Source organism: Musca domestica, unplaced genomic scaffold (assembly GCF_030504385.1).
Source record: "Musca domestica strain aabys unplaced genomic scaffold, Musca_domestica.polishedcontigs.V.1.1 33, whole genome shotgun sequence".
NCBI lineage: Eukaryota > Metazoa > Arthropoda > Insecta > Diptera > Muscidae > Musca > Musca domestica.
In genome coordinates, this window is record NW_026712312.1 from 7264224 (window position 1) to 7289075 (window position 24852).

The 24852-nt window shown below is 35.0% G+C and overlaps 2 protein-coding genes and 1 long non-coding RNA gene across 3 annotated transcripts in view; 1 reads left to right on the top strand and 2 right to left on the bottom strand.

Moving 5' to 3' along the window:
* The window catches only part of LOC101888121 (neuropeptide CCHamide-2), a 35869-nt gene extending 25001 nt beyond the window's left edge, over nt 1-10868 (bottom strand). The window contains exon 1 of the mRNA XM_011292979.3: nt 10623-10868. The gene's annotated coding sequence lies outside the window, so the exon portion shown is untranslated. The remainder of the gene's footprint in view (nt 1-10622) is intronic.
* The window catches only part of LOC101888471 (protein AAR2 homolog), a 107284-nt gene that overhangs the window by 32969 nt on the left and 49463 nt on the right, over nt 1-24852 (top strand). The window contains exon 3 of the transcript XR_009342753.1: nt 15774-15932. The gene's annotated coding sequence lies outside the window, so the exon portion shown is untranslated. The remainder of the gene's footprint in view (nt 1-15773; nt 15933-24852) is intronic.
* Nucleotides 18834-19488, bottom strand: LOC131803725 (uncharacterized). Its single transcript, XR_009342754.1, has 2 exons — nt 19064-19488; nt 18834-19007 (listed from the first exon to the last, which is right to left on the bottom strand). It is a non-coding gene; the product is annotated as an uncharacterized LOC131803725 (long non-coding RNA).

Below are 24852 nucleotides of genomic sequence, written 5' to 3' on the forward strand. Positions count from 1 at the left end.
TTTATTTCTACACAGCAGGTAAAAATATGGCTCATTTAAATCGTAAAAAATTCTAAATATTTAGTTTTGATTATCGTAAATAATATTTTAATGTATTGTTCTGCAATTTTCCTGAGTGCTGTTAAAATTATCCTTTACCAGTTAAATTAAACCTTTGCTCCGTTTAATTTTTCGCACATAAACCTTTTTCTACTCCTATGACAATGCCAGATGTTTTTTTTTTCATAAACTATCAGTAGTTTGGCATCTGACATTGCACCCCCCCTCCACCCAATTCAGTTGAAACATTTCTAAGATAATATTTGCCAATCTTTTCAAAAAAAAAGAACATTAAAAAATAATAGCAGCAATAAAATTTGCATTTCGCCACCACATGGTTGGGATTGGATTGCTCGAAGAGATTTGTTGTTTTTAGCTCGAAACCTGTTGTCTTCGCGAGGTATGATTAATCGCTGATAGCGAGCACATAAAACAAAAAAAAATAATTGAAAACAAAGCGGCATCTTTCCGATTTAAAGCTGTGAGCTAATCTTGAAAATTGATAGAAGAGGTATGGATGGGTATAGAGAATAGTTTACGTTGCCATAAATACTGGTGGATGTGTGTTCGTACGTGTGTGTACATATGTGTGTGTGTGTGTGTTTGTTTACTAATCACAAATTTCCAATCTAAATAACAGCAAAAAAAAACAAAAATCACCGAAGATCTTTGATCAATCGCCCAACCAACCCACTAACTGACCAACTGTGATGATGTTGTTTTTTGTTGTTATCAGTTCTTAGGAAAATTCGCGTGAGTACTGGCAACAACAATTGTTGTTTCTAAGACGAATCAGGAAACCGTTAAAGAAAGTTTGCAGTCACAACGACAGTTGGGGTTTCCCTACAGCGAAAAAGGGAAACTTTCGATTTTTTTTCTGTTAGGAACATTGTTTGTGTGTGTAAAGAGTTGGATGTTTATTCCGATTTCATTGAACGTTTTGTTTTTCAAAATCTTGAACCCTGTGTGGGGGAGGTACGAGAAGAAGTGGTCCGATCTCCACCATCTTTATAACAGATCTTGTGTTGATGGAAATATTGAGATGTAGCAAGTCCGAATGGAATCGGATGTTAATTTCGCGTTTTATGAGCTTCATGAATATTCAAAATTTTAAACCTTTGTGAGGGAGGTACCAGAAGGAGTGGACCGATATATCCCAACTTCATAGCACTTCTTGTGTTAGTAGAAATAATGGGATGTGTAAAATATAAAGAGAATCGGATGCTTATTTCGGATTTTATGATTGTGTGGGTTATTCAAAACTTTGACCCTTTGTGTGGGAGGTACCAGAAGGAGTGGACCGATATTATCCACCTACACACCAGACCTTGTGTAAGTTGAAGATAATCGGGCTCTAACATCACATTTTATAAGAGTTATAATTATTCCAAACTTTGACCCTTCGTGGGGGAGATACTTGATGGGGTGGACCGATATATCCTATATTCACATCAGACCTTGAGTTAGTAGAAATAATGGGACGTGTGCAATATGAAGAGAGCCGGATGTTTATTTCGGATATTATTACCGTTTTGGTTATTCAAAACTTTGACCTTTTGTGCGGGAGGCACCAGAAGGAATGGTCCTACTGTTTTTCGGAATGGTCCTACTGTTTTTTCGGATGTTAATTTCGTGTTTTATGAGCTTCGTGAATATTCCCAATGTTTACCCTTTGTGGAGGAGGTACCAGAAGGAGTGGACCGATATATTCCATCTTCACAGCAGACCTAGGGTTAATAAAAATATTGTGATTTGTGCAATTCGAAGCCTATCGGACACTTATATCACATTTTATAAGAGTTATAATTTTTCAAAATGTTGACCCTCCGTGGGGAGGTACCAAAATCGGATTGTTCTTTCTATTTTTGCGCAGTTATTTTTTTTTTTTTTTTTTTTTTGAAAATTTCGACCTTTTGTGGGGGTACTAGAAGAAGTGGTCCGATATTGTCCATCTCCGAACTCGATCTAAGTTTGACAATAATATTACGATGTACCAAGTTTGGATCAAATCGGATACTCCCTTCGAGAGTTATCGTGCGCACCAGCCAGAAAGACAGACAGACATTGCTAGATCGACTCCAAATGTCCTGAAATGGATTTGCTCCAAATAGACCTAGGTTCTAAAATCGTTATTTCGATGAGGCACGTTTTGGCCGTATCAAATTATATATACTGTCTGTAGCCATATAGATGAGGGTATAAAAAATTTAAACATATTTTTTCACGACATTCTTTACTGGGTATGCCACTTCCGTTTAATGTTTTAAATGTCCGAATTGTTTACAAATGTGTAACAGTTCTCATGACGCTATTGAACCTGAACGCCAGTGTCACTTTTTGAACAACAAGAAACACGGAGGCAGATGTCAATGCTTTTTCATGTCTGGGCGAATAGACTTGAAGACTTGCATTGGTGATAAGACTCATTCATACAGCTCATGCTTGCCAGTTAAACGCCAGCGTCAGCGTCCATTTAATAGGTAGCAAAAAAACTCTTTACTTTTTGCCACTATAGGCATATGTAAATGTGTTGTTGTTGTTATTTTTGTTGGTTGGTATTTGTATACGGAAAATGATAACAACGAATCGAATCGAATGAATCTGTGCGTGTGTGTGTGGACATGTCAACAAATTAATATGTGTGAACGCTTGCCAGCCTACTGCAGCACCGTCGTTGACATTTTTTGTTCTTGGTACGGAGTACTGGAAAATTGCCTGATCGATTCGTTTTGTGGGAAAAATAAAACTAAAGAGGAAGAAAATAAATCTCGGGGTTCGTAATGGGGGTCAAATTGCGTTTTACTATAGAGAAGTAGTAAATACGTATATTATAGGTGTTATACGTATATTATAGACAGTAAATAAGTACAATTTTTGATCTGCATTACATTTATTATTAATGTGGGTCAATTAAAAATATTATTGCTAATTTAGACTAATTAAACAATAAACAGACAAACTTTTACAAATATTAGGTGCGTATGATGATTTTTTTAGTATAAAATATTCAGTAACTAGTATCGGGAGAATCTTCTCTCTGAGGTACAAATTTTAAAGTTATGGAATAAAATTCAGTAAAATCAGACAAAAACAAGTTAAATGGTATCAGTCGGGTTAGCCAACAGATGTATACCCCCAGCCTTGGGTTATAATTATTCTAACTGTTGACTCTTTATGTGGTAGAGTCCGAAGCAGTTGGCCAGTATTGTCCAATTCGTACCTGACCTAAGTCTGATATAAATATTGCAACGTACCATAAATGGACTATATCTACTTCTTCCTGTATTTTATATGAGATATGGGCAAATTTATTTGAAAATGTGGAAATATGCGTGATGAAACAGATATAGTCGACCGCAGTATTCTATTTTCATACTTCATCTAATACATTGGTAAGTGCATAATTTAAAGGAAATCGAACATTTGTATCCAATTTTATAAGAAATCATAAATTCCGATTAATTACATATTTATATCAGATTTCTGGCTAAGGGAAAACTGTTTATATAGCAAGTTGTATAGAATCGCCGATTTGTTTCGCAATTATGACAAATATAAATTTTGTAAATTATGACCCTTTGTGACTGAGGTACCAGAACGGGTTGGCAAATATTTATTATCTTCACAAAAGATTTTGAGTTAACAAAAATGTTTGGATGTGTGAGCGTTTTGTTTTTCAAAATCTTGAACCCTATTTACGGGAGGCACCAGAAGAAAAGGTCCTACCATCTTTATAGCAAATCTTGTGTCAATGGACATATTAATGTATCGGATGTTAATTTCGCGTTTCAGGAGCTTCATGGATATTCAAAATGTTGACCCTTTGTGGGGGAGGTACCAGAAGCAGTGGACCGATATTGCCCATTTACGAACTTGATCTAAGTTTGACAACAATATTGCGATCTACAAAGTTTGGACCAAATCGTGCGCACCAGCCAGACAGACGAACGGACGGACATCGCTAGATCGACTCCAAATGACCTGAAACGGATTTGGTCCAAAGATACCTAGTGTCTAAAACCGTTATTTCGATGAGGCACGTTTTGGCCGTATTAAATTATATAGAACCCTGTAGCCAGATAGCTGAGAGTATAATATATATTTCCTATGCTTCCTATCGAATTTAGTACTTTTCTTACACTATATATTACACACTTCTAAAAACTGTCCTTTGTCCAACCCACAGTAACCCTCATAGCAAAATTCATAAATCCAGCTCTTTTCCTATCATAATATCAAATTTAGTACCATTAAGTACTTTCCGTATACATTATAGTAGGGATTTTAAAATTCACCGTGTTTCTAATATCAAAATGCTCAATTCTAGCATTTCCGAAATAATCTTCTTCTCTCAAAAGGACTTTTCTCAATTCCAACATTTCCAAATTAATCTCCTTATCTGAACGTACTTTTCGTACACTGTACAGTACATATTTCGGCCCTTTATCGTAACGCCTCGTTTTCAAAGTGGTCCCAATACCAAAATTCATAATTCCAGTTCTATTCCTACACTTTATGCCATATTAGTACAATTTAGTACTTTTCGTCCTTTCTTAGTACATATTTCCAAAAACCACATCAAATCTCAGCCCCGGCGACCCCTAAGTTTAAAGGTTTCAGTTTTCAAACCTTGCCTGTTTGTCCAATACCAAATTTAGTACCACTAAGTACGTTTTGTACTTAATGCGTACTCGTTGTACACATTTCCAAAGCCATCTTTTTATTTCAGCCAGTGAACCCATTTCAAATTTCCAGCTGCGTCAGTTCTCTCAAAACCAAATTTAGTTCTTACACTTAGCACACATTTTCAAACACACCTGCCTTTGTTAAAACTACTTTCCCAACCTGACCAAATTTCAAGATTATATCTAGATTCCTAGACATATTTCCAAATAGTACTAATTTCTGTGCTTTAGGTACACTTATTTGAATTTCCAAAAATTGTTTGCTTCGGTTATCGTACACAACATGAAAGATTCTCATTCCAAATTTGACTGAAAATTGGTATTTGTAGGTCATAATGGGTTCTAGCTCCGGTGGCGAAATAGGGTTTTGTATAGCTCTCAAATAACTGTACCTGCCGATATTCGGTATTTGGAAGATTTTTGCCACATTGTTTCAGGGATTTTTCCAAAAAGTGTTACTTGTAGTTCGTAATGGGTTCTAGCTCCTTTGGCGGAAAGAAGTATATATATATATATATATATATATATATATATATATATATATATATATATATATATATATATATATATATATATATATATATATATATATATATATATGTCCACGTTTTGGTATAGCTCCCATATAACATCACCTTTCACTATTCGAATTTATCCAAAAATTGGTGTTTGTATAGGTCCAAGTTTTCGTATAGCCCGACATAATGGTACCTCCGGATATTCAGTATTTTGAAGTTTTTTGCCACATTTTTCTACGAATTTGTCTGAAAATTGGTATTTGTAGTTCATAATGGGTTCTAGCTCCGGCGCACATTGAACATTGAATATTTAGGTCCCCGTTTTCCTATACCGCATATATAACAATACCCACCGATATTCGGCATTTTGAAAATCCTAATCACATTTACCCACGAAATTGTTTCAAATTTGGTATTTAAGAAGATTTGCTTGATGACAATCTTTAAAGTAAATTATCTATGGAAGTTCCCATTTTGGCATGGCAGCCATATAACAACCCCAGCCACTTTATAGGTTTTTTAATAAAGTTTGACATCATTACCCAAACGGTCTTACTGGAATATTTAGCTTAAAGTAAAATACGTTTGAATTCAGATACTTTTATATAAAAATGTGTTCTTTACCCAACGGTGGAGGGTATTAAAAAGTTCGGCCCGGTCGAACTTAATGTTCTTTTACATGTTAGGTACTTGCTTTATTTTATAAAAACACACATACATTCTTTTTTGCAAAATTTCAAATGTATGCCTCAATAATTAATAGATAAGTAAATAAATTTAAAAATTGTGATTTTTCGAACAAATGACACAGTCTTACCTTGACTGCAGGTGGTGGTAGCTTCACAAATATTGCTCATTTATTCCGTTTTGTTGGTAAAATTTCCAGCCGCCGTGACATTATTGACACAGTTCCGTGGAAACAAACAGATCCATTTGAAAGAGAAACAAAACATTGACATTGTGGCAGGCAGCAAAGATGCTGCAGGAAGTTGGAAATGAATACCTTTTGTTTGCCACAAAACCAACGGCAATGTCTAGCTGGGCTGGTGAGGAAGCAACACAGCTAGCTGGAGATAGCCAGCAACCATCTTTTGGCTGTTTAAAGCTATAGCCACAAATTGAAATGTAGTCTTCTTCAAATGGGTTATTATTTAATTATTTATATTAGGGAAAGAGAGAGAGAGTCCCTTTTTTGTTGCTGGTTACACTAAACTTGTTCAACAAAAATAATGGCCTCAAGGTTTTTCTTTCTCCATTGTAGGCACCCACACCCTACGACATTGAATTTGTCAAGAAAAGAAATTATAAAATGTTAGGTTCTGTTTGTGTGTGTGTGTGTTCTTGTGTTTGTCCAAAAAAAGTCAAATAAAATTTACACTTAATTAACATCATTGCAGTGTGGGTGGTCCAATTATTTAATCTCGGGGAGATAAACTACTTTACCGAAATAGTAATTGCATAATTATCTGTATTTATTGAAATAAAATTATGTAAATTAATTTCTTGTACAATGAACGAATAATAAATTATTTCTTGAGCAATTAATGTGCAATTGTGGGAGTTTTTCGTATTAATGAAGTGATTATTAATTTAGTTGTGTAAATATTTCTCATATGAATTGGAGATTTTCTTAAAAATTGCAGATGGCTTTCTAAGAAATATGTTTATACGAATTTCCCACATTTGTTGATAAATATGTATTTATACCCTACGTGTTGGGGGTAGAATAAGTTTGATTGGATCAAAATTTATGAAACACGTTCAAATATTGGTCCCCGTCATAGGAAAGTATATATCGATATTTCTTTCTGGTCGAGCAGAGTTGATCTAGCTATGTATGTCCGTCTGTCCGTCGCAATTTTGGTCCGATCATCACGAAATTGAAAATGGAGGTGTGGTTAGTGTAAGAATAAAGGCCTATTGTGTTTGGAGATGATCGCAAAATATTTAGGGGTTGAAATTGACCAAAAACTAAAAATACAATCTACAGGGTGAGATGAAAAAACTGCAACCAACTTCAGATTCCTGTCATTTCTTAGCCACTCGTCCGAAAGGTGTTAAAATTATTCCAGTGACAGCTCATTATATTGTTTACAAGCGTACAAAAGCATTTTGATGAGGATTTTCCAGAAAAAAAGTTATTCGAGATGGAATTCAACCGTGATAGTGTGATTTCTTTATATTTGGCTGGAAAACCACAAGTGGCTATCGTTAGAGCACTTCAGCATTTAAATGTGATTAAAGCTTTTGTGTCTTGCACCATCGCTCGTTACAGTGATACTGGTAGCGTAGCCCGACGTCAAGGAAGTGGACGGAAGAAATCAGCAATATCAGTAGAAATGTTTCGAAAAGTAAAGAAGCGACTTGATCGAAACCCGCGTCGCAGTGGCCGAAAAATGACTCGTGAGCTGAACATGTCGCAATATTCCATTCGGCAAATATTTAAAAATGAGCTTGGGGTAAAGCCATTGAAATTCCAAAAAGTGTACGAACTTACACCGCAACAGAAATAAAATAGACTCAAAAGAGCTAAAGAGTTGCTTCGCTTAGCCGAAAGTGATGAACTGCCGAATTTGGTTTTCTCCGTCTCCGATGAGAAAACATTCGTTGTCCAGACATTTGTAAACAAACACCTTCGGTTGCCCACCAGAACTCTAGCGCCCGCCATGGTGATAGTGTGGGCCGCCATACCAGCCGATGGTCGCTCTCCTCTCGTATTACTCGACCGTGGCATCAGAATAAATGCCGAATATTATCGCCTAAATATTCTGGAGGTTGTATTAAAGCCTTGGGCATGCAAACATTTTGGCCGCAGACCTTGGTCATTCCGACAGGACTCAGGACCATCGTACTCAGCACGCTCCGGCCAAGAATAGTTACAAAATGTTCCTCGCTTCATTTCCAGTGCACAATGGGCACCAAAATCTCCAGATACCAATCCGTTAGAATTAAAGCCTTTTGTTTTTGAGGATGTACATTTAAGGGTTCAATTGGGTCAAAAAAATTAAATTTTCTTAATTTTGCGGTCGGTCTACAGGCCACAATTGAAAACCAATCGACACGGAATTTTGCATGAGGAGACAGTTAAGGACAGCATTTTCGATTGACCATTGTATTATATTTAGCTCTAAAATGGACACATCGCTTCCAACATGTTACAGTGTGGTAGGGTATCACATGGTCCTTTATCAGGAAGGACTAAAAATAAAATGGTTTCATAAATATATTATCTTTAGTAAACTCTGCTCCGAATTGGGTCATAAAATGGAATTCGCCTTGGAAAATGCCTTTGTCTAAGTCTTAATTATTTAACAAGGTGCCCGAATAAAGTGGACATAGAGAGGTGGTTTTGGATACGTGTATTACAAGTTCACGAAAAGTACTATATTTGGTACAATTTGTTACTGGGTAAACAGATAGTGCTTAAAATGTATAAATTGGTATTAAGGTCCCTGTTCATCTGTAGCCTGGACACTCAGAGGTGGTTTAGGAGATGTGTACTATAATTGTAGAAAAAATACTGAATGGTATCATATTTGTTATTGGGTGAAGCGATGAAGATAAAATTCTTAAATTTGATATTTAGATTAGTGAAGGTATATATTTAAGATTTGGCGGTGGTTTGGAAATTCATCCTATATTTGTATGAACATATTCAAATTTGAAATTCAAGTCTCTGTGAAATTTTCATTGGCGAAGTAGCGGGCACTTGCTAGTTATTTTTGAAATCTATACTTTCATTTTTTAGATTTTATTACTAATTTATATTTTTTAAAAGTATTTAGCTTATGTTGTTCATCAAAATAAGTTCTTTTTTTAAAGAGACGATTTTACTCTGTAAATTCAGTGCACCCAGTGTTGTCCGATATGGTGACTGTTCTATGCGTATGGCGACTTTTTTTGACTAGGCAACATGGCGATTTTTGGCAACATGGCGAGAAAGGATAATAAAGGATAATCCGATTTGACTCCAACATTGTAAATCCTAGCATTTGGATCAGTGCTAGGTCAGGTGCAAAAATGAGCAATATCCATAAAGTACCTTCCCCACAAAGCGTCAATACGTGAAATTAACATCAGAATCTATTCAGACTAACATATATCAATATTTCCATCAACACAAGATTTGTTATAAAGATGGTTGAGATCGGACCATTTCTTCTGATTCCTCCCCCACAAAGGGTCAAAATTTTGAATAATAAAAAGGATTATAAAATCCGATATAAGCATCCGGTTCACTTTAAATTTTACACATGTCATCATTTTTACAACACAACATCTGCGATGAAAATATATCGGCGCACTATTTCTGGAACTTCCCCCACAAGGGGTTCAAAATTTTGAAAAACAAAACGCTCAAAAAAGCGATGTAAGCATCCTACTCTCTTCAAATTTCACACATCCAAACATTTTTGCAAACGCAATATCTGTGGTAAATATGATGAATATATGCCAACCGTTCTAGTACTTCAACCACAAAGGGTCGCAATTTCCAATACTTTGAAAAATATGTACTATGTTTGTACGAAAAGTACTGAATGGTACTATATTTGGTATGGGGTGACGGAATAGAGCTGGAAACCTGAAATTTGATATAGATGTCGCTGTTGGTGTCTCTTGTCAAAATCTGGATCTGGTTTTAGGAATGCGTCCTATATTTGTGAGAAATTTGGCATTGGTATGAAATCTTTCGAAAGTTATTGATTTTATTTATCAACTTTTTAAGCATGTGTTTCAGCTTGATTCTGATTACAAAAAATTTGGTTAAGTTTAAACAGAAGATTGAACTCCCTAAATTCACTGCACCTAAAGGAAAATTTACAAAAAATATATATAGAGACGACCCCACATTTTTTCGTTTCGTGTCCGAACCTTCTGGCCAAGATAAACATTAGTTTTCTACGTAGCAAGGACAAATAAAAAATTACTCCTACCCCTTTTACAACATCATAAAACAAACATTTTTACTCAGAGTTCCTCAATCCCAATAGAATTAACCTGAAAAATTATTGTAAAGTCATTCCAAAACAGTGTCTTCAGACTAATTTCCTATGAAATGATGTTTGTGAAGTTTTTTCTTTTCCTTAAATACAAAAGTAAGGGTTTGGTTTTCGATAGTAAACGAAATCTAAATATTTGAACCATTTATACTTGACTTGATTATATCTTTTTGTATTAGTATTTTATTTATAAGTCAAGAATTCTAAGTTTGGGTATTTAAAAAGTTTTTAATTATATTTTCAATAGTTTTTAATTATTTTTTTCAATGTAGATTTCCAATACTGTTGTTTCGTCATAAACTTCAATATCCCTTTCTTAAGTAAATTTCGATATTTATTTCTATATTCTATTTCGTTATTTATTTCTAACAATTACTTACCAGTGTGTTGCTTTCTAAAATATTTCAAAACAATTCTTTAAAATTCGATTTTTTTGTTTTGTTTTTTTTTTTCTTCAAATTTCCACCGTTAAGCCTTCCTTAGTTATCAATTAATTTGCGAGTATAGACATCACTTTTCTCAAAATTATTTCCTTTACAATTATTTTTTTGGGACTTTTAACTCTTTCACGCGCACACCTGAGGAATTGCAGGGGGAAAATTCGACTGTTCGTTACAAGTGTCCAAATTTGAATGACTGTTGGCTTGAGTGCCGTACGTAGCTTTATATAGATGGTCAAGGCAATGGACCAACAACATTCAACAGTGGCAAGGCAGGATTCTGTAAAAGCTATTTTCCGTTATATCACAGTGTTTTTGTTGTAGCCACTCTACTGCTGCTGCTGTTGTTGTTGTTATCTTTGCCGAATCCCCACAACCAATCAGAGCAGAAGAGCTTTTACGAACACATCGCATGTATCGTTCGTTAGCTGTGCCATGGGTAATCGTTTCGGGACCCCACCATCCTGAATGGACAAAAGTGTTTTTGTTGTTGAACGTGGGTGCAAAAAGTACATAAATACAATGATGTGTGTGAGCGTGTGGAAAAATAAAGTTGAATGCGTGGGTTTTTAACATTGGTATGTGTTTGTGCAGAGGTTCCTTATGCACCTGTTAGCCGTTGTATTTACCCAGCTTATGTGAGAAATTTCAAATAATCGTCCACGGGGATTCGGGTTAGAAATCGCTGTTTGTTGTTGTTGCACTTGTTGTCTGTTTTGTATTTTGTTGTTATTGTTATTGGGCGCGTGAGTGTGTGTGTGGTTTGTTTTTGGCTCAGCTTTACTAATTAGTATCCAAAAATGTAGGAGGTTTTCATTAATGGCTTAACTTTGCATCTCTTTTTGTTTTTGTTACCTCCAAAAATTTTCGATGGAAAGGGTTCCGCTTTGGTCTAATTGCTTCACGTACTAGTGCCTTGATGTCCGCAAATTGTGGTGTCTTCTGGTAATATTTTAATAGCTGTAATAATTATCCATGCACATATTTAATGGACTTATTCTTCTTGTAAGAATATCTTGAGTAAATGCGATTAACATATTTATCCATCAGCGGAACCATTCGAATTCTTTCACAAAGCAAACAACTTAACTTTTTACGCTAAATGTTGGCATCATATTTTTTCTAAAAAATTCATTTTCCTGGTAGAGTTAAAAAAAGTCTTCACAAAAAAAATAAATACCGGAAATAAGCCACTGATCATAAAACGGAAGGTAAAAATAGAAAACATTATGATGTAGTATTTAATTTCTGCTTCACCGAATTGTTGAAGTGTTTACTGTAGGATTCTTAAGTTCTCAGAGGTGTTTAGGGCTAAAAATAATGTTGCCTCTTGGCTTATGGAAATGGGAATTTTTACCCCTTTTTTAACAGAAGCGAATTTTAAAATGTTAGAAACAAAAATCCAAGGGCATTTTGATTGGTCGCTCGGTTAAATATTGTTCAAAATATATAATATTTGTAATTAAACAAGGTTACAATCAGTGTTCCGACTGATACATACACTCAACTTTAACCATAATGTTAGTACAAATTTAGCATTGAGAGAATTGGTGATAATTTCACAATTTGTCGTAGTTATTGATATTAAGAATATTGACCCATTCTGGAAGAGATACCAGAAGGAGTGGAGAGACATATTACATCTTCATGGGAGATCTTAGATTTTCTAATTAAAATAAACAAAGTTTGAAATCGGGCACTGATTTAATTATACCCTTAGTCATATGGCTAGAGAGGGTATATACGACCAAACCGTGCTTCATCGAAATAACGCTTTTAGACCCTAGGTCTCTTTTTGGACCCAATCCGCTTCAAACCATTTGGAGTCGATAACTGTCGAAGGGAGTATTCGATTTGATCCAAACTTGGTACATCGTTATATTATTGTCAAACTTAGATCGAGTTCGGAAATGGGCATATCGGTCCACTCCTTACTGCACAGAAAGAGAAAGGATAATCCAATTTTGCTCCAACTTTGAAAATCCCAATACATATTTGCATCAGTGAATATTTCAGTCAGATGAGAAAACGGACAATATCGGCCCACTCCATCAAGTACATTTCCCACAAAGGGTCAACATTTTTTTATAATTATAACTCTTATAAAATGCGTTGTAAGAGACCTATTGCCTTCAAATTACACAAATTACAATATGTTTTATTAATGAAAGGTCCGGTGTGAAGATGGAGTATATCGGTCCACAAATTCTGTTATTTCCTCTCATAGGGTCAATATTTTGAATATCCATTAAGCCCATAAAACGCGAAATTAACAACCTATTTCTTGCACACTTGGCACATCTCAATATTCCTATCTATACTAGATCTGTTATAAAGATGATAGAGATTCGACCATTTCTTCCGGTACCTCCCCACATAGAGTTCAAGATTTTTCAAAAACAAAACGCTCAAAGAAAGCAAAATAAGCATCCAACTCTCTGCAAATTTCACACAAAAAATAAACAAGATCTGATGTGAAGGGTGAGTTAAAAAACTGCAACAAAGTCAAACGCCATAATTTTATTTTTTTTTTTTAATTTTAATTTTAATTTTTTGAACATTTTGGCACGAATTATGGCCTTAAAACGGCCTATGAAATTGTCACACGCTGCCCAAATGTTGCTCTGCCATTCCCGGCAAAGCGTTTGCTCGAGTGCCAACCTTACCAAAATACTCCAGACACAATAGTTCAATGAATTGGTATCCGGAGATTTTGGTGGCCATTATGCGCTGGAAATGAAGCGAGGAACCTAATTTTGAACAATTCTTGGGTGGCGCGTGCTGAGTGTGATGGTGCTGAGTCCTGTTGGAATGACTAAGGTCTGCGGCCAAAATGTTTGCGTGCCCAAGACTTTAATATACCCTCCAGAATATTTTTGCAATAATATTCAGCATTTATTTTAATTCCACGATCAATTAATATGAGAGGAGAGCGACCATCGGCTGTTATGGCGGCCCACACCATCACCATGGCCGGCGCTTGAGTTATGGTGCCCAACCGAAGGTGCAAATTTTCAGCTGACCTCTTTGGCAAGTAAACATAATCATTTTGTTTGTTTACAAACTGCTGGACAACGAGATCGGAGAAAAACAAATTAGGCAGTTCACTACTTCCGGCCAAGCGAAGCAACTCTTTAGCTCTTTTGAGTCTATTTTCTTTCTGTTGCGGTGTAAGTTCTTGCACTTTTTGGAATTTCAATGCCTTTACCCCGAGCTAATTTTTTAATATTTGCCGAATGGAATATTGCGATATATTCAGCTCACGAGCCATTTTTCGGCCACAGCGACGCGGGTTTCGATCAAGTCGCTTCTTTACTTTTCGAACCATTTATGCTGATGTTGATGTTTTCTTCCGTCCACTTCCTTGACGTATAACGGTAACGAGCGGTGGTACGAGACACAAAAGATTTATTCACATTTAAATGCTGGTGTGCTCTAACGATAGCCACTTGTGGTTTTCCAGCCAAATATAAAGAAATCACACTATCACGCTTGAATTCCATCACGAATAACTTTTTTTCTAGAAAATTCTCTCCAAAATGCTTTGTACGCTTGTAAACAATATAATGAGATATCACTGGAAAAAATTTAACAGCTGTCGGACGAGTGGCTTAGAAATGACAGCAGTCTGAAGTTGGTTGCAGTTTTTTTCATCCCACCCTGTACATAATGCTGGTTAATATTCTACACCTAGGCTGTCACACTTTCAAACATTTTCGTCTTATACACGAGCAAGGCTTGTTGCAAATCATTGGATTTTATTATCAAAATGCGTACTATGTTAAGAAAGTTCATCTCGGTCTTTTTTTTGTTCAACGACGAAGCTTATTTTTGGCTCAGTGGGTACGGAAACAAGTAAAATTGTCGATTTTATAGTCAAGATCAGCCAGCAGCAATGTAAAAATATTAATGCATCCAAAAAAGTTAGAGTTTGGTGAGGTTTATGGGCTGGTAGCACTTCAAAGATGCTGCGAATCTTAATGTAACTGTGAATGACGAGCACTACCGGAAGATGGTATCCAACTATTTCGGCTAAATTACAAGAGTTGACTTGGCTCACATGTGGTCTCAAGAAGACGATGTCGCAATCCCCACAGCACGTGCCACAATGGACTTATTGAAAAGCTATTGGACTATTGAAAGCCTGGATCGTGCGATTTAAAGCCTTTAGACTACGGGGCTATGCTAAAGCTCATGACTATAGAGACGGGACCGCTTCAATTGATGCATTGAAAGACAAACTTTGAATCATTTCTTCGAGAGATATCAACCGAAATGTTGGAAAGGGTATGTCAAGTTTGGACTAATCGGATGGACCACATGAAGTGAGGAATAATCTTCAAACATTAAATTCTATGGACCGTACTGCCATAATAAATAAAGATTTCATGAGTTTTTTCTGAATGTTATGTTTTTTTTTTTTGAAAAACTTTGATATAGCTCTTAAACAAATCACCCTTTACATGTCCTTGGTCCCTGTGTTGTGGCGTCATGAATGAAGTTCAAGTGGTCGCCTAGTTTACCAATGAGATATCGCAAAACGTGTTTTGATCTAATGCCAAACTTGTATAACCAGATGTTACTCAAACAATGACCAAGAAATGTCAAACACTCGATCATAATCAATGTTTACACTGAACCCCTTTATATCAGGATAATTGCTCCATCATGATTGGTTTGACGTAGATTTTATACAATCCACGTCAAATAAATCATGATAAAGCATTACGCTGTGATAAAAGGTACTCAATGTAAACGTGGTCAAAATATAAAGAGAAAAAAAAAAAAAAAAAACAAAAAACAGGCCACTGGGAATTGATATTTTATATGAAGTCAAGGTAACCTATTATTATCGAATGTTCCAAATGAAAAATATTAGTATGCATTTTTATTATATATTAGAAATGAATCCTAAAAATAATGAAATTAATAAAAAAAATCCAGTATATATTCATATCTATATTAGTTATATTTTTATTTAAATCTATGAAAATGTATTTAATCGAAATCTTTTGCAACCAATTTGATGTAATTAAATATGTGTTGTCAACAAATAATTTTCTCTCTCTCCCTAACACGTTCTCATTACAGCCTTTCTAATTAATATCCTCCCTCAACCACTTCAGATTGTTTTGCAAAAAAAACCCTTCAGTAGCAGTAAATTTGTCACCACAAAATCCCCAACACAATAGTCAGATTATCACCACTGCGATTATCACCGCGGCGATTAGTGCTGTCATCAACAACGAGGTAAGTGTCAAGTGTTTTTTTTTTTTGCAGGTAAATTACTTTTTTCATCAAGCTAATCAATTTGAATATTGTTCGGAAAAGTGGTTGTAACACAGTAGTAGTTCCACAGCAACAGTGTCAATGTACTGGTGGTGATAATAATGATTATGATGATGTGGGTGATATCTGGGTGTTGTATTACCATTAAAAATCAATCATGATCACGGCTACTGTTACAACCACCCTTTGTTTAACCCTTTAACGTCAGCTGTTTATCGTCGAATCAATTCCCGTCACAAAGTGAGATTATTGTAACAATCTAGAATGAAAAAAAAAAAAAAAAACAATTAGATTGTTTACAAACAGATGAAATGGCTACTGGTCTTAGTTATGTTTATCGAAATCGACATTTTTGGTATCAAAACAATAAACAAATCTAAAATTGCGTAGCATAATTAGACATAATTTGTAATAAATATATCGGCCCTGAGATGGAGGGTATATTTATTTTGCTGTTATGTTTGTAACAATATTAAAGTACAGATCTTCTTTTTGCTTGGCAAGGAGATGCTTTTAGTAATCCCATATTAGATTATGGGATATAAGTCTAAGAAGATAACTTTATAGTTTATTTATTTCGTACACCAAAAAGCATATGTCTCCTGTTTGATAATATGGAACATCTGCATAACTTTCTTCACCTCTATTTCATCATCACATAGTTTATAGTAGTCAGGACCACTCCTGCTATCCCATTTTGGCGTCAGATTTTTATTACTGCAATAAGCCTACCGTGATTCATAGGTCAGACCTTCTAATTGCAAAAGGGAGCTGGTTCTTCTTCTCGAGATTACCGAATTCTGCCAGCATTTTTTAAGCAATGATAGCGTTTTTAAGCGACTGACATGTAAGCTTAGACAGTCTCTTCGATCGGTAGATCAATTAACTGGAAATTATCTGAAGCTAATTCGTCATCCATTTTCTTTCCCACCATATTGCTATAAACAAGTAAAAAAGTAGCATCTCCACTACTCGGAAGGCACTGGAAAATTAAAAAGAAAAATACGTCGGAAAATACCGCTCAAATGAAAACCTGTATATATACGAAGATGTGGTGCTGGATATGGGTGCTTTATAAAAACGTAGACATATGTAGACAATTTTCTCCAAGGGGGTAAAGTACTCAGAGGGAACTCATTGTGTGGATTTTCAGACAATCCCACTGTGGCTAAAATCATCAAAATACCGAATATCAGGAGGTACCGTTATATGGGGGATATACGATATCGTGGCCCTATATGGATAATTCTCTTCCAGGGAATAAAGTACTCACTTTGTGAATTTTCCGACAATTCCATTGAAAATTTTGCTGCAATCATCAAAATGCCGAATAGGGGGGGGGGGGGGGGGGAGAGGGAATCGTTATATGGGGGATATTCGATATCGTGGAACGATATAGCCCATCTTCGAACATGACCTGCCTGCAGATAAAAGACTGGTGAGAATCTATTTACCTATCTATCAAGACAAGATGCGGTGTGAAGATAGAATATGTCGTACTACTCCTTTTGGTACCCTCCCCCCACAACGGGTCAACATTTTGAATAATTATTACTCTCATTAAATGCAAAATAAGCATCCGTTTTTGTTGTAATTTCACACAACCCAATATTGGTTAACACAACATCTGGTGTGAAGATGTAGATATCGACCAACTCTTTCTGGTACTTCTTGCACCAAGGGTCAACATTTTGAATAACAAAAACGATCGTAGAATATGAAATAATCATCCGATTGTATTCAAATTTTACATATCTCAATATTTCTAATAACTTAAGGTCTGGTGTGAAGTTAGGGTATATGGGCTTACTTCTTCCGGTATGTTAAAATTTTTCAATAACAAAACGCCCATATAAAGCGAAATAAGCGTCCGATTCTCTTAAAATTTTACAAATCCCAACCTTTCTGGCACCTCTCCCACAACTTTTAATATATCTCTATATACCGCTCGACAAAACAGACTGACCCTTTTTAACTTGTAATAATTTTTGTTTCGGTTGCCGAATTAACAACCTCGGGATTTAATCGTATGCTTTGTGCCTGAGTCTATTTAAATTCCGATATACAGAACGGAATTTCTTAAAAAAGTTTGCTTTTCCGGAAACACTATTCAATAAAGTGTCATCAACATGTTGTTAATTGTATGGAACAAAAATGTCATGATAATCTCCATACGAAGATTTTTGCCATTATTTTTTAATTTTGAAAACTGATGTGGCAAATGGAAAACTATTTTTTTCGTTATTAATTCGAATACGAATTCTTTTAGAATTTCCTCCTTAATACATTTACTGAACATTACATCAACCCCAATGTGCCAATCATAAATAATAAGTTCGGCAGCTTATCAGGTTGTTAGTTTATGTCCAATTGGATTCTATTACAACAGCTATCACAACGAATTTGCTGATGATTGTTTGTTAAGATTAAAGTTGTGATTTATGTTAATTGATTTACATAAATTATGATTTCAATATGACTGCTTAGATAGATTTGAAGAAATACCAGTAACTTTGGGCTATGATTTGAATATTGGAAAAATGGAAATCTAACAGCCTGTTCCACGATGTCGAAAGAACACGTTCGCACAACTTTTACACGACAAACAGCTGATTTCCGTTCCACTAAAATCCATCAGAACGAAAATTTGCACGAAAATCAAAGCGAACGAAAACGTAAGCGTTTCAGTGTAATTTTGCGTTCCACTATCTTTTTTCTTTCTTACGCATGCGAACACAAATGTCAAAATCAGTCACTTGTGTGTTTGCTGTCGAATGATAAAAATTAAGGAAAATTGTTTTAACATAAACATTCCTTGATGGAAAATGGAAAGAAAAATGTAAGTAAAAATAATAAATGCAATTTAATCTGTGAACAACAAATATATATTTTTTTATTTTCTCAATTCCAGCACGAAAAAACTACACAGCTGCGGGCACTAGTTGAGTATATGGGGGAGAATCCTAAGTTCGCCAGAGGAGTGTCAATTTTTGGAAGCAGCAGGCAATCCCATGAAGACCACTGGAAGACACAAACCTAGAAAAAATCATTTTTTTATTATTTCAAAAATGTAAAAATACAATCATACTTACTGGTTGTTAGGTACTTCAAATAAATTCGAAGCATCTCTTAAATGCCTCCGTGGCACAATTTGAACCTCCTCCTCATCATCCATAAAAAATAGGGCTACAGAAATATTCATTTTTTTTCTTTTTTAAGAACACAAATAATCTGAACACAATCACTAGAAATTTTATTTTGTTTGTTTATTTACAATTTATTTGTTTACAACTGAACTGTCAGTTGAGACAGAGCCACTGCTGCTTTTTCGCGTTTAAATTAGACATTTGGCGCTTTTTTTTGCCTTATTTCGCGATTAATTCTACCAAAAAATATTTTGCAACACTGAATCACGTAAGGCTATGCGAAAGAAAGAACGAAAGTTAGTGGAACGCATTCTTATGCGAAAGTGAGTGAGTAGCCTTCGTTCGCACAAATTTTCTTTCGAGATCGTGGAACAGGCTGTAAGAGAAAAGTCCACAATGTGAATCATTAGTTAGAGTCGAATATGAAAGCAACGCATGCATTTATGGCTCAACCAATGTTCGATGATTTAAATTTATTTTCACTTCTGTTATGATTCTGTCAAATTGTTGTCCTCCTAGGGCGTAGGTTCCGAAGGAATGGGTCAAAATTGACCATTTTGTATTGGACCTAAATAAATATGATATAAATGTTTCGACGTGTCAGGTTTGAACTATATCGACTAGTTCCTTCACTTTATATTAGATAATATGTTTTTCAAAATCTTGAACCCTATGTGGGGGAGGTATCAGAAGAATGGTTCGATCTCTGTTATCTTTACAACAGATATTGTGTTGATGGAAATATTTAGATGTACTGAGTCTGGATAGAATCGAATGTTAATTTCGCATTTTATGAGCTTCATGTATATTCAAAATTTTGACGCTTTGTGGGAGGTGGCAAGAAGTGGGCCAATGTATCCCATCTTCACAGCAGATCTTATGTTTGTAGAAATAACGGCATGTGTGTAATTTTCCAGGCAATCTTCAGTAGAGAGATTTTTATGCCCTCAGTCATATGACTAGAGATGGTATGGGTTATATATCATTTAAAACGACCAAAACGTGCCTCATCGAAATTACGTTTTTAGAACCTAGGTCTCTTTGGAATAAATCCGTTTCAGAAAATTTGGAATCGATCTAGCGATGTCCGTCCGTCTGTCTGTTTGGCTGCCTGGTGCGCACGATAACTCTCGAAGGGAGTATCCGTAACTTTGTACATCGTGATATTATTGTCAAACTTAGATCGAGGTCGGAGATGGGCAATATCGCTACACTCCTTCTAGTATCTCCCTCACAAAAGGTCGAAATTTTCAAAAATATATATTTTCTGCAGAGAAAGACAAACAACAATCCGATTTTGCTCCAACTTTGCAAATCCTAATATTTGTATCAGTGCTAGGTGTAAACCGGGATCAAAAGACTTAAAGTCTTTTCCGTTTGAGCGTTTGTAAGACACTAAATTTATTTATTAAAAACATTTCTTAAGAACTAGTTGTGATAATATGACTTAACCTAAATTATAATTAAGTGTAAATGAGAGAGAGAGAGAGAGAGAGAGAGATAGATACCAACCGTACACATGCGTATGCACCATGCCACCATAAACCATAGGGGGAGGTCATACACACGCATAGCTATCTCACATGTGGCAAGCAAACATGCTGCACTTGCTTATCAGTCTGAGTAAAGATTACATCCCATAATCTAACTCCACCATAACACATGCAGCAATTGAGAATTCTGTATTATTTATTTCTAACTCGAAGGTCTGCTCACCACATTTTCTTATCTTATTTCATGTGGACTGTATTAAGAAGATCCCAGTTTAACAAATCCCTCTCATCTACACTAGGTAGCCCCGCTATTATCTTTTATTATAAAAACATGTTCACTTATCCGTGAACACTAGGTCATGTGCGAAAATGGACAATATCGGTCCACTCCATCAAGTACCTCCCCCACACAGGGTCAACATTTTGAATAATTACAACAGTTATAAAATGAAATATAAGACTCCGATTGTCTTCAAATTACACACATCACAATATTTTTATTAATTCAAGGTCTGGTGTGAAGATGGAATATATCGGTAAATTCCTTCTGGTACGTCCCCCACAAAGGGTCAAAATTTTGAATATTCATGAAGCTCATAGTACACGAAATTAACAACCGATTCCAATCAGACTTGGCACGTCTTAATATTTTCTTCAGCACAAGATCTGTTATAAAGATGAAAGAGATTGGACTATTCCTTCTGGAACCACAAGGGGTCGAAGTTTTGAAAAATCAAAAGGATCATAAAATCCGAAATAAGCATCCGGTTCTCTTTAAGTTAGACACACCACAATATTTTTATTAACCTAAGGTCTGGTGTGAAAATTGTATATCACTCCTTCTGGTATCTCCCTCACAAAGTATCAAAATTTTGAGTATCCATGAAGCTCATAAAACGCGAAAATTGCTTTTTTTCATTCAGAGTTGGCACATCTCAATATTTCCATAAACACAGGATCTATATCTATAAAAGAGGAAAATGTTTGTATGTTTGTTTGTTTGTTTGTTTGTAATTTATGGACTCGAAAACCGCTGAATAGATTTTCCTGAAAATTTCCATATATACTGCAACATCGCCTGAAAGTAACATAGGCTATATACATTTTTGAATTTCCACTTGGAACTGGAGATATAGCATCAGAATCGGAGGTACCTCCCAAAAATTTAGATTTTATATGAACATATCTATTGATTGGTTGAAGATACAGTTTCCAAATTTGGAATACGTAACGGAATTTGGAACAAAAATAAGTTTGCCAAATAATATTGTAATCGGTTCAGATTTGGATATAGCTCCCATATATATTTTCGACCGATTTCGTTCATTTGATGCCTCAAACACAATATGAATGTTCGATTCCAATGAAATTTGGAATGTGTGACGGGATTTAATCCGAAAATAAATTTGTCAAATTATATTGAAATCGGTTCAGATTTGGATATAGCTCCCATATATATTTTCGACCGATTTCATGCATTTGATGCACCAAACACGCTATGTATCCCCAATTTCAATGAAATTTGAAACGTGTGATAAATTTTATCTAAAAAATTGATTTCCCAAATTATATTGAAATCGGTTCAGATTTGGATATAGCTCCCATATACATTTTCGGCCGATTTCATGTATTTGGTGGACCAAACACGACATGTATTTCCAATTGTAATGAAATTGAAAATAAGTAACGGAATTGGGAGCCAAAATGAATTTGTCAAATTAAATTGAAATCGGTTCAGATTTGGATATAGCTCCCATATATATTTTCCGCCGATTTCACATATTTGATGCACAAAACACGATACGTATTTCCGATTCCAACGAAATTCGGCATGAGTGGCTAAATTTGGTACAAAAATAAATTTGACAAATTATATTCAAATACGCTCAGATGTGATTATAGCTCCCAAATATAAACAAACGTTGTTTTTATAAAAACAACAATAATGGGATTTTGCCTGACGATTTTGCAACAACAAAATACTATGGTATCCCAAACAAGCAAGCCAAATACTGTTCTATTAATAGACACAGGCACGGTCGACGAAGGGGTTTTTGTTGTAACAGATTATAAAAACAACAATAATGGGATTTTGCCTGACGATTTTGCAACAACAAAATACTATGGTATCCCAAACAAGCAAGCCAAATACTGTTCTATTAATTGGATATTAGTTAAGATTTGGATATAGCTCCCTTATATATATTCTCGGCCGATTTCACATATTTGACGCACCAATTTCAATGAATTATGAAAGGTGTGGCGGAGTTTTGTGTAAAAGTAATTTTTTTAAAATTATATTTAAATCGGATCAGATTGGGATATGATTTTAATAAGAACCATTGGCCCACAACGTCTTAGGCTAACACAAAAAAACAACACAACAATTTATTTGAAATACGCTTATTACGGCGAAGTATGTTGCTATCTCACTAAATGCAATAGAAAAACCACTCTACTTAAAAAAATTGCAGTTTCCTGCACGCTTGGTATTTGCTATGAAATAAATAAATCCAAAGGACAAACCCTTCGTGTATGCATGTCATGTTACTGCTTTTGTAATGATTTTGTTTATTAACGCATTAAATTAGTGCAATATATTTTTTTTTAATTTTTAAATTTGTTTTTCTTTATCCAACATATATTCGTAAATAAAATTTTGAATGCATATAAAATCAAAAGGGGTAGCGAAGCGCACCGGGTTCAGCTAGTATGTTATAAAGATGGTGCAGATCGGACCATTTCTTCTGGTATCTCCCCACATAGGGTTCAAGAATTTTTGAAAAACAACTCGCTCAAAGAAATCGAAAAAATCATCTAAATCTCTTCAAATTTCGCACATCCAAATATTTTTGCTAACGCCAGATCTGTTGTGAAGATGATATATATCTGCCAACCCTTTCTGGAACCTCACCCACAAAGAGTCACAATTTCCAATACGTATATATGTCATAACTTGCGAAACAAGTAAGCGATTCTTTGCAACTTGCTATACCTAAATATTTCTCTTAACCAGAAATTGTAAAACACATAATTACAAATATTGAAATACACGACGATTAGAAAGAATTAGGTGCTTATATCACATTTTATGAGCAATATAATAATTCAAAAACTTGAACCACTAAAACCACTGAAAAAAAGCTATTCGTGGTGGAATTTAAGCGTGATTGTGTAATTTCTTTATATTTGGCTGGAAAACCACAAGTGGCTATCGCTAGAGCACTCCAGCATTTCAATGTGAATAGATCTTTTGTGTCTCATACCATCGCTCGTTACAGTGATACTGGTAGCGTAGCCCGACGTCAAGGAAGTGGACGGAAGAAAACAGAAACATCAGCAGGAATGGTTTGAAAAGTAAAGGAGCCACATGATCGAAACCCGCGTCGCAGTGGCCGAAGAATGGCTCGTGAGCTGAACATATCGCAATATTCCAATCGGCAAAAATTAAAAAAATTAGTTAGAAACATCAGCAGGAAATTAGCCATTGAAATATGTAATTTATCGAAATTTATGATTTCGCATAAAATTGGGTATAAATATTCGATTTCCTTCAAATTTTGCACATACCAATATTTTTATCTGTATTAGATGAGGTATGAAAATGGAAAACTTCGTTCTGTTATATCTGTTACCACACGCATATTTCCACATTTTCCAAAAAATGTGCATATATCTCATATAGAGTATAGGAAGTAGTCTATATGGACCAAATCAGGCATATTGGAATATTTTTATTAGTCTTAGGTCATATTCGAATTTGTCAGTATTGGCCAACTTCTTAGGAACCTCTCCCATAAAAAGTCAACAGTTTGAATAGTCATAAGTCAAGGCTGGGGGTATACATCTGTCGGCAAAACGGACTGATACTATTTTACTTGTTATTTAGGAAATGTATATGAAAACAAAAATACCTACTAAATTTGTTCAATATTTCTGAGTGAATGTTGTAATTTTCCTTAAAAATAGACGAAAGAAACACCAACCAGATTTACTTGGATTATTGTATTTCATTTATTTTGTTGAGATTCATTCAATACTTCATTGTGACAGTGTGTGAGCAAATTCACACTGCCTATTGCTGTAATTATAAAAATAATTATTAATAATAAAAAAAACGTTTGTAAACAAAATTTATACAAAAAAAAAAAAAAACTACAAAATCTAAGAACTACCAATAGACGCTACCTAAAGCCAGATATGAAACTGAGGAGTAGTTGTATTGAAGATAAAGCTTTGTAA